We start from the raw sequence: 12500 nt of genomic DNA, 5'->3' as shown, positions 1-12500 counted from the left end.
AGCCGACTCTTGAAGTGATTCGATATCTGCTCTGTTAGCATGTCTAAGTGACATCAAAGTTGATGAATAGGGGGAGGGGGGGGATTGTGGGATGTGGGTACGTGACTTACTTGAAGGTTGGGGGGGGGTTGCTGGGAAATGGGGGTTGTTTGGGGTGCACAAACTTCAGGGAAACTCGGGATGTCTGAATTTAGTTCATCAATTCCCCTATAGCGCATGTGTTTGGACTGTGGGGGAAACCGGAGCACCCGGAGGAAACCCACACCAACACGGGGAGAACACGCAAACTCCATACAGAAATGCCAACTAACCCAGCCGGGACTCGAACCAGCAACCTTCTTGCTGTGAGGTGACAGTGCTAACCACTGAACCACCGTGCCACCCCAAATCATATTTTCTGAAAAACACATTCCAGGTTTGTTGCGCGTGTTTGAAGGCCTGCACAAGGTTTTGAGCTCTTAAAAAGAGGAAATGAGCACATTGTGTAGAGTCTGTCCCATAATGCCTCTGAAATGGATGGCTTAATATGTCTGTCACCATATGAGCTAAACCTGTGTGAACACCAACATGTTATTCCACTGAACTGTCAGTCACAGCGGGTTTTCTCATGGTGTGAACGGCGCCAGGCTGCTCGGTGACGGGTATGATGGGATGCCAAAGGCAAGCCCTGGAAAAAGGACAGCTGCGCAATAATAACACAGCATTATTTAGAAGTAAAGTAACGGTACATTTAAGGGTCCCAACAAGCTTGAATAATAAACCTATAAAAAAATGCAATAAAAAAGAAACATTTTTGCTATGTTTTAAAAATAATGTGTGTATTAGTTTGGTATGAACAAAAAAAAGAAACTGAGTTAATGCTAAATGAACTAAATGTTTCTGTCACATAAAAAGATTAATCCAGCCCCCCAAAAACTTAAAGGGCACCTATGGTAAAAAATCTACTGTTCAAGCTGTTTGGACAGACATATGTGCATGTATGGTGTATAGAGCGTCATATTGGGCTGATATAAACACACCCAGTGCTTTTTTTTTAATTTAACAGCATAAAAAACGGTGGACCAATTGGAGCGGTTTTCAAACCGACCGCAACTTTACGTAGGAGAGCGGTCCCCCCGCCCACCAATATTGATTGACAGGCGCGTCATCATATCCTCAGTTTGTTGATTCACGTCCGCCATTTTCAGCGTGAGTCGAAGCGATATCACTAAAGGAACACGCTAGCTCTATTTTTAGATGCAAGGCTCATTGGGCTCAACACAAGATCAATATTCTCCACAATATCGCTCTAATCGGAATTATTGGTTGTATCTTTAGGTAGGTTTGCAAACATGTGTACTTCTCATTGAGTCTACCTTATACTTCAGCCGTTTGCATTTCTCGCGATCCCAGAAGCTCCCTGTGATCTTAACTAGCATGCGTTTTAGAATTCTAAACATCGGTTTCTATCAGGGTACACTCAAGTCGACGGCTGGGCTCCGCGGACCGCTACAGAAACCGATGTTTAGAATTCAAAAATGCGTGGCGGGACGATTCGGGACACTTCATGTCTCTGCCGCACCACAGAGAGTGTCTGGTGTGCCGTGTCGCGGCTTCGAGCGTCGCATCCGGTGCCTCAGTCAAAGTTAATTCAGTGTGCGTGGTTATTAGTTTCTGTGTACAAGCTCGGCACTTGAAACTAGCACACAGTTGGCTGTAAAACTGTACAAAGACACAAATAATTTTGTACTCTCTGCTTGGTCTGTGTCAGAGTCGTACATGTACGACTGAATGGTGATCCTCTCTGTCCTTCTTAGTCTGCCTGTCAGATTCTGTAACAAACACAGAGCGGGTCATGGCTCCGCCCCCTTGTTACGTTGGCGGGAAGCCGAAACTAATCTACATGTGAAGCAACACACCCCTAAATCAGCGAACTGTGGACACGCCCCCAACATGACACTTTTTAACACATTATAATAAAAAATCTGAATTGTGTTTTAAACTGAACCTAAACTGGCACACTCAGAACAACCAGAATATTAATATTACATCATAAATAGAGGTAAACTATGGGCCCTTTAAAATTCACCCACAGTTTGTTACAGTCCTGTTTAAATCTATTTGATCAGCTGAACACAAAGGAAAACATTGTGACAATTGTCAGTTTCCAAATCAACCATCAACTATGACAATAAATGTAATGTTTTACATGGAATCTGCGAACGTCTTTTGCTATGGAGCAATTTTAATAAAAATCTGCAGATTTATGCGGAATTATTTTGGGAGTATCAAAACTAAAACCTTAATATACGAAATTAAAAATAATCTCTTTTTAACTTTTATTTAATGTTTAAAATGCAAATCCAATTAGATCCACTTTATTTGGTAAACAAAGCAAGTCTCTCATATAATATATCTAGTAAAAAGACTCAATATTACTCAAAACCCCAGAGAGCAGTGCACGTCGGTCAGTTTAATCAAGGATGGCGTCTCACTATAGTTGTTAAACATGATGTTTAATTAATCTTGTCTCTCTCTAATGACTCTTCGGTCTGTTGAATCTATCAGATAACGTGTCACAGCGTCAGTACACTGCTTCAGTCTTTCACTTTCACGCTTGTACGTGGTTATTTTAGTGAAAACCTCAGATATTTTGGTTGGTTGCACAGCTTTTTAATCAACCAAGTTTGTTGGCACCATTATAAGGACACAGATCACTCTGCCTATTCAGAGTCCTGCTGAAAAGTGATTGACAGGTGGTAATTTGTGTGTAACTTATCTTTATTTATTTATGATTTGATTACTTAAAACTAAGACCATGCAGATCAGGCAGTTGAAACAGTAGGCTACAAATAATCAATTCGTTATGAGTTAATTATTCATAAATATTTAATTCACTGCTGCCTATGACGACGATACCATCGCCCATCACAATGTTTCACATTAGACGACAATGCCAAACTGGTCGCCTAATATATATATATATATATATATATATATATATATATATATATATATATATATATATATATATATATATATATATATATATATATTAACCTATATTTTTGCAAAGCATAAAATACATTAATCTGGGTACATTTCATTGCACATTTCAGATGACAAATAAACTAGACGGCGTAATCTACATTTTTGTGACTCTAAAACGTGTTACTTACGATATGTTTTGTTCTACGTTTCAAATAAAATTCCTTCTTGTACAAGTCCATAAGAAGACAGCGCTTGTCACACTGATCAGCTAGCGAACAATTGAGCTAAACCCTTCCTTAAACCCAACCAATAGTGTTTTCAAAAGTACACCGATTTCCAACTATGACAATAAATGGGTGGTGAGATCCTCTGTTTACTGACATTCTTCCTAATACAGTCCAGGTTTACTGGAAAAATGTCGGCACATATTTCCAAAGCATAAAATACATTACTCCAGGTACATTTGATTGCACGTTTCAGATGACAAATCCACTAGATGGCGCCGTCTACAATTTTGTGAATCTAAAATGCTTTACTTGTTGTACATTTCAGATCCATGTCCTTCTTATACAGGTCCATTAGAAGGTGGAGCTTGTTGTACACATCAGTGTACAACCACTGAGCTAAAACCCTTCCCTAAACGCAAACAATACTGTTTCTAAAAGCAGACATAATAGGAAAGTGCACTGTGACCACATAGTTTCACCTTGAGTTTACATTGCTTTTATCTTTTTTGTGGAAGTGTGCTTCACCAGACTCAAACAGCACAAGTTTAACACTGTACAAAGTGAGTTACGAACATACTGACCACACCACAATAGTTGTCCATGTGGTGACACAAACATATTATAAATCATAGACAGCGCTGTTATTTTTGTGGAATTTATTTGATGTTGTTCGAAGAACTGCAAGAAAATAATCCTTTATGTACATAAATAAGATGTCCCCCTTAATATAATTAGTGCGAAAAGGAACTAAAGTTGTTGGTGTCACACTGCCACCTAGTGTTCATTTTACCTACAGACTGCTGTCTCTCTCGTTTGCAGTTGGTACAAAATGCGGCTGCTAGACTACTCTCTGGCACCCGCAAGTAGGAGTGGGTAACTTTAATCTTAGCTGCACTTCACTGGTTACCCATTAAACACAGAATTGGTTTTAAAACTGTATTACTCGTTTACAAAGCAGTCAATAATCTTGCTCCTCAATACCTTACTGACTTGCTTTGTTCGTATACCCCCTCTCGATTATTAAGATCTTATTATCTCAATTTACTCACCGTGCCCAGAACACGCCTTAAAAAACGAGGTTTGCTGTCGCTGGTCCTAAACTCTGTAACAGCCTACCAACTCACATTAGACTTTCCCCCCTTCATTTCTGTGTTTAAGTCTGTTTTAAAGACCTATTTATTTTCTCTCGCTTTTAATACTCCTTGATCACTGTTTTATTGCTTTGTTAAATTGTTAAATGTTTCTTTTATATTCTGCTTCTCTGTCTTTAGTACTCTTATGTACCTTGGTTGTTTTTAAATGTGCTTTATAAATAATTATTGTATTGTATGTGTGATGAAGTACATTTGTGCTGTTTTGCAAAAACAGAAGCTGAAGCATGTATTTACAATGAGCCTGTGCTGTCCAAATATCGTTGTGTTTAGCAGAACAAATAAGTTTCTACAGGACCGGAACACCGTGAGGATGAGCAAAATAAAAATTCTGTTATCATTTAGAGTGAACTACACCTTTAAAGTGGACTTATTATGCAAAAATCCCCTTTATAAGGGGTTTAAAGACAGTTGTGTGGCAGCAGTGTGTGAATATAAGCAGCTTCTAATGGTAAAAATGTATTATACTTTTATAATCAGACTTGATTTTTAAAAAATCAGTCTGCAGAAACACTTTGATTGACACTCTAGCTTTGTACGCATCATCAGAGGGGGAAAGCCCCGCCCACTAGTGCCCATCTCTCCCTCATTAGCATAGGACGTTAGTCTTGTTTTTGAATCTGCCACTATGCTGATGCACAGGCATCTGTAGCTCCGCCCTCTTTTGAAAAAAGCCCGATCTCATTAGAATTTAAAGCGACAGTCACCAAAACGCCACAATTAGGATCGATGCCTAAAAGAGTTTCAGAGTTATTATTAGTTTGCTGTTATTAGCAACATTATTAGTGTGCTATTTTGAGCTGAAACTCGGTCTCCTTTAAGACTGAATACAAGCTGAAAATCCGTGAACAGCAACGAACGTCCAGTTTTAGGTTTGTTCAGATGTCTTTGGTCAGTGCTGAATTTTTATTTCAGTCAAACTACGCTTGAGTTCTTCTGGAAGGGACAGAAATCCACTTTTTCAGCGGTCTCTGTTGTTAGGGTTCACATAGCAGCGTTCACACTCATTTAAAATGAACCACACTAACAGAGCCACTGCAGCAGAGTTAAGCTGAACAAACCCTAAAATAAATAACCTTTCTCTAAACATCAAGGGTTCTTCAAGCAACGATCGATGCCAATTAGCAACCTTCATTTTTAAGAGTGAATATTAGCTTAAGATCAAAGCCAAAAACATCACGTTAGCCAGAAACAGCAGAACTTTCCACTTTCTGAAAAGTTCCATTGAATGGAGGAATTACCTAATTCTACATCCATCCGAGCTCTAAAATAACAGACATATGACAGCCGTTAAATCACAGCATGTGCGGACAGGGTTGAGCTACCGATCCATAGGTGGTAATTTTGGAATTTATTACAGCAGCGCACACAGAAACAGGGCTGGACTTTCAGTGCAACATTTGACAGTTAATGTTTAGCTACGCAGGTCTGACCTCTGAACCGAGAAACTACCAAACATGACCCGTAAACATTCTCAGACCATCTGACAGTTGGTTAGCCGGCTAGGAAAGCATTCGAAGCTTCCTTGTAAAACACAGGTGTGCTTTGTAATGCTGACCAACTAATGATTAGCCCGTTTCATTGGTTCTCTTATGTAACCCGAATGCGCAAGAACAAAACGTCCTTGTGTTTTTGCTAGACTATAGGGCTGTACAGTATATCATTTGAGCATTGGTATTGCAATGTGCAAATCTGCAGTGTTGAGTTGGGATTGTAATTAAAGAGATACGGAAATTTTTTAATGAAATGAAAAAAAGAAAAGTAAATTCACTTATTATTTATTTACGCTCAAGTGGTTCCTTTATGAGTTTCTTTCCTCTAGTCAACACAACAGAAGATATTTTGAAGAAAGCTGAAAACCTGCAATCACTGCATAGTAGGAAAGACAAATCCAATGGAAGTCGATGGATGCAGGCCCTCAGCATTTTTCACAATATCTTCTTTTGTGTTCAACAGAAGAAAGTTTTAATGAAAGGCAAGTAAATAATGCTATTTTTTGTGTGTGTGTGTGGGGGGGGGGGGGACTCCTTTAACCAGAAAACAGTTCAGAACAAAGTTGAACCCTAATAGAGTGAAAAAAAATATATTAAGGCTGTGACTATGTAAGATTTCAAGGTCATTTAAACCACTTGGGCTTTAAATTTGTAGCTTTTTTTTTTTTTAAGAGTTCACACTTAGCTGATAATCAATAAAGTGTAATTGGCATGCTGTCCTGGGAGAGAGCCCTGAGCTCGTAATATCCTGGAGCCCGGGGCTCCCTCCCGTTAGAAGGGCGAGAGGTGAGTTCGAGCTCAGGTAGGTCTCGAGAATTCCCCTGCTGTCGCCGTGTTAGAAGTGTGAAATAAGGTTGTCTTGGGTGATAATTTGGTTTTGACGATTAGCTATGGTGTATGTTTTTGGACGGTGGGAGGAAACCGGGGAACCCGGGGGAAACCCATGCGAACATGGGGAGAACATGGAAACTCCACGCAAAAACGCCAACTGGCCCGATAGGAGGTTGGACCAGCGGTGTTCTTGCTGTGAGGCAACCGTGCTAGCCACTGCGCCACCGCGTCACCCTATCAGAAAAAAGGGTGGGAAGTAGGGGTGGAGGGGGGGGGTGGACTTCAAGACGAAGTTAACTGGAGTGAGAAACTCTGGTTATTTACAATGCTTCCGTAATCATCTAATAGGGCGGATTACGGAGCTAATGAGGTGCCAGCCGTGTTGATCAGAAGCACGTGATCCTCTCGAAATTAGTTATAAATAAACCACACTTATTATTTCTATAATGACAATTAAATTTGTCCTAAGACACAATTGGATGTTGTTGAGAGGTTCAAAGTCTGATGAAAGATTTTGATCCACTTCTTTTGTTGACTACTGTTAAAAGTAGTGTTGTCACGATACTGAAATTCGGTACCAATCGGTACTGAAATATTGAAAACGTCCATTTCCCGTTCACATTTGAGTGCAGTGCTTAATTTGAGCTGGATCTTGATGGATCCCGTTTCAGGAAATGTCAGATATTCGCGTTTTGCGTTACGGTTTTTATTTTAACTGATCCGGCATTAACTTTTGCGTGGTGAATGCCTGCATGTGTGTGACAGACGGTGAGAAATAGTAGGAGTCCAAGTGAAAAACGGCGAGCAGGGCAGCGTGGATTGTGCGATCACGCGCACACATAAAGGTAGTCACTTTCGACCAATCAGCTTTCTTACGTTACCAATCACTCTCATTGGTTGGTGATTATTATTTCGCATGCAGTGAGCAACGAAAATAAATAATGGCATAGCGGCCTACCTAAATAATATTTGTATTTTTAAAATGCCAGAAAATGCCATTATTTTAATATATAATTAAAATAATAATATACATATATATTATTTAATATACATATATTTATATATATATATATATATGTAATATATAATAATAATATAATATATAATATTAGCTGATCATATATTTTCACTATTTACAATTTGCAAAGAATCATTTTCTGAAATTCTATTATTAAGGAGAAAGTCTGAACGTGCAAATATAAAACCTCAACTTAACCTGCAGATGGGAGACTCGGAGCCGCACCCGACCCGGGCTGTGTTCAGGCGTGCAGGCTCTCGTCCGGCTCTAATGACTCAATCCTGTCTAACGGGACACTCTGGGGGGGTTGGCAGTGGTTTGTGTTGTGTTTCTATTACACCTACAATCCTTTTATGATAAACTGCTTCCTCAGGCGTCCCCAAAGCAGGTTTCATCAGATTTAGCTCACTTCTGGGGATAATTCTGAAACAAAATATAGTAGGTACACACACGCAAGCCAGCACACTACTGGCTTTCTTAAAGGCACACTGCACCCAAAAGATTAACATTCAACAAGACAACTGTAAAAGACTTTTTGCTATATACTGTATATAAAACTCCAGCTGCAACGTTTTTATTGCTGGACTGCTGACAAAATATATTTTATCATTTCTTTTTGATGAATTTCTTTTAGATTTATTTAAAAAAACTAATTATACTCTTTTTCAGCTGAGAGCAACACTGCATGTTAATGAATTAAAGAACAGTTCTACTTAATACATTTCCTGTTTGTTTGCTTTACTATAGTCTCAATTTAGTATGTTTATCATTATATGTAGGTATCTTTTCGAATCTGAATTATACATATACATATATATATACATATACATATATATATATATATATATATATATATATATATATATATATATATATACATATACATACATACATACATACATACATATACATATATATATATACATATACATATATACACATATATATACATATACATATATACACATATACATACATACATACACATATACATACATACATATACACATACATATATACACACACACACACACACACACACACACACACATATAAACAAGCACACACACATATACACATACATAAACTCATACATACTAAACAATATATCATTTGATAATCGATATCGCAATGTGTATATCTGCAGGACAGATTAGAAAATTTATTAAAGATTAAAAGATAAAAATACTATTACATTTTTAATTTTTTTATACAATGATGACAGAGTCATTTTACAATTGATTGTTACATTTCTGTACTTAAATACTGCTATACTCTCCAGAAAACCATGAAGCATGTTTATTTCTTTATTTTTGCTTGTAACCTATTATATTTTATGCAGATGCACTGCATACTTAAAGACCTGATCGCTCCAGTCGATCTAAATTAATGAAATCTTTCCAAATAAAGCAAATAAAATCATATGGTCAAATTACAATTATATCACAATATACAGATTTTTCCAATATCGTGCTGCCCTATTGAAAGTGAGCTTCCGGTCACATAACGAAATATTTTTGAGTTGTATTGTTTGTACACACTCACCGGCCACTTTATTACCTATCCAACTGCTACGCAAATGTCTAATCAGCCAATCACATGGCAGCAAGTCAATGCAATTAGGCATGAGACATGGTCAAGACGATCTGCTGCAGTTCAAAGTGAGCATCAGAATGGGTGACTTTGAGCGTGGCATGGTTGTTGGTGCCAGACGGGCCGGTCTGAGTATTTCAGAAACTGCTGATCTACTGGGATTTTCATGCACAACCATCTCTAGGGTTTACAGAGAATGGTCTGAGAGAAAATATCCAGTGAGCGGCAGTTCTGTGGGCGCAAATGCCTTGTTGATGCCAGAGGTCAGAGGAGAATGGCCAGACTAGTTCCAGCTGATAGAAAGGCAAGAGTAACTCAAATAAGCACTCGTTACAACCGAGGTCTGCAGAAGAGCATCTCTGAACACACAACACGTCCAACCTTGAGGCGGATGGGCTACAGCAGCAGAAGACCCCACCGGGTGCCGCTCCTGTCAGCTAAGAACAGGAAACTGAGGCTACAATTCACACAGGCTCACCAAAACTGGACAATAGAAGATTGGAGAAACGTTGCCTGGTCTGATGACCTGGTTGAGTCTCGATTTCTGCTGCGACATTCAGATCCATCCTGCCTTGTATCAACGGTTCTGGCTGGTGGTGGTGGTGGTGTAATGGTGTGGGGGATATTTTCATGGCACACTTTGGGCCCATTGTTGCTGACCATGTCCATCCCTTTATGACCACAGTGTCTCCATCTTCTGATGGCTACTTCCAGCAGGATAACACACCATGTCATAAAGCGTGAATCATCTCAGACTGGTTTCTTGAACATGACAATGAGTTCACTGTACTCAAATGGCCACCACAGTCACCAGATCTCAATCCAATAGAGCACCTTTGGGATGTGGTGGAACAGGAGATTCACATCAGGTATGTGCAGCCGACCAATCTGCAGCAACTGCCTGACGCCATCATGTCAATATGGAGCAAAATCTCTAAGGAATATTTCCAGTATCTTGTTGAATCTCTGCCACGTAGGATTAATGCAGTTCTGAGGGCAAAAAAGGGGTCCAACCCGTTACTGGTAAGGTGTACCTAATAAAGTGGCCGGTGAGTGTAAACAGAACATGTGTTCATCCTGATTTTACAGCCTATATAAACAAAGTCGTAAACAACCAGCACAAGTTCACATGTGAATTTGCATCCGTTACATAGATTATGTCAAAAGCTCACACCCCATCTGTCATAAACATGCTCAGGAACATTGCCAGCACTTAAAGGATTAAAGGTGATAATGTTCAGTTTCTTACAAAGGCCAATATTTATAACCAGTAGCCACGGGTATACATTTTAATTAATTTTACTTTGCCTATGCATGTTTTTTTAACAGTAGAAAATGGCATCGTTACACATTTCAGCTAAAAACCTTCATTCATTTTCTTCTGAAAAAAAAAAAGTCTCCTACATCTTTTACGATGCTGCTTTGAATATTCGATCTGAAATTGCACGCACGTTTGACTTCAAAACAACATCAACACTTTTTATTTGACTGTGGGCAACGTTTGATGGTCATTGGCTGCTAATATGACTTCCCTATTTACGATTTGCAAAGAATACTTGAATGAAATGATATTATAAAGGAGAAAGTCTGAATGTGTGAATATAAAACCATCTTTACCTCAATCCTGAAGGCAAGTAAACTTTCATTTTTTTCACTTTAAGGTCACTGACCGCCAAGTCATTTAGGAACGAGCAAAATTACATAAAATGACTGATAATTATGTTCCTACAGCATTTAAACTGCGTGTTAGCTAACATCACCATTATCCACTTAAATTCTCCTCATTCTCCTGCCCCAAATCACTGTTATTCTGCATGCAAGAGCGAAATTAGCATGCCTTCAAATTGAGGACAATTTCACATGCTTGTTTCAGCATTACTCTATTTTGTTCACAACAAAACTATCATTCTCCTGCAACGTACACAAGCAAAAACAGACACCAAAATAAACTTATTATTAATCCTCTAGACAACATAACTTGAGTTACTTGAGGTGAAATCCTTAACCAAAGCCACCATGAGGCACTATATTATATTATTATATGATATTATATTATATTGTATTATATTATTATATTATATGATATTATATTATATTATATTTATTACATTATATTATATGATATTATGTTATTATATTATATTATATTATATTATATTATATTATATTATATTATATTATATTATATTTATTACACTATATTATATTATATTATATTATATTATATTTATTACATTATATTATATGATATTATGTTATTATATTATATTATGTTATATTATATTATATGATATTATGTTATTATATTATATTATATTATATGATATTATATTATATTATATTTATTACATTATATTATATGATATTATGTTATTATATTATATTATATTATATTATATTATATTATATTATATTATATTATATTATATTATATTATATTATATTATATTATATTTATTACACTATATTATATGATATTATATTATATTATATTTATTACATTATATTATATGATATTATGTTATTATATTATATTATGTTATATTATATTATATTATATTATGTTATTATATTATATTATATTATATTATATTATATTATGTAATTATATTATATTATATGATATTATATTATATTATATTATGTAATTATATTATATTATATTATATTATATTATATTATATTATATTATATTATATTATATTATATTATATTATATTAATTCAATTTTCCTTCAGCTTAGTCCCCCTATTCATCAGGGGTCGCCACAGTGGAATGAACTGCCACCTTATCCAGCATATGTTTTACACAGCAGATGCCCTTCCAGCTGCAACTCAGTACTGGGAAACATCCATTCATACATATATATATACACATATACATATATATACATGTTTTTGTTTTCCAGACAAGCATAAATCACATGTAAACAAGGACATTAAATTTAAAAATAATGTTATCCCAAACAGATTTGACGTGAGTGCAGAACTTTATTCACACATTCAGACTTTCTCCCTAATAATATGATATCTGTAAAATATTATGTGCAAGTTGTTTATAAATAGGGAAACCATATAAGCAGCTAATAACTATCGAAGTAAAACACTGTTGGTAGTCAATTTAATAGTGCTAATGTTGTTTTTAATTCACACTTGCATGCGATTTTAAAGTAGCATGGTAAACATTAAAGGGAGCATATCACAAGCTGTCATTGAAC

General features: G+C 36.6%; 1 protein-coding gene across 1 annotated transcript in view; it reads right to left on the bottom strand.

The window, feature by feature from the left end:
• Nucleotides 1–12500, bottom strand: part of pdlim5b (PDZ and LIM domain 5b) — a 117152-nt gene that overhangs the window by 103712 nt on the left and 940 nt on the right. The gene's annotated exons all lie outside the window — the stretch shown is intronic.

Source organism: Danio aesculapii, chromosome 10 (genome assembly GCF_903798145.1).
Source record: "Danio aesculapii chromosome 10, fDanAes4.1, whole genome shotgun sequence".
Taxonomy (NCBI): Eukaryota; Metazoa; Chordata; class Actinopteri; order Cypriniformes; family Danionidae; genus Danio; species Danio aesculapii.
The sequence above is the reverse complement of the archived record's forward strand: the minus strand, read 5'-3'. Positions and strand labels throughout refer to the sequence as shown.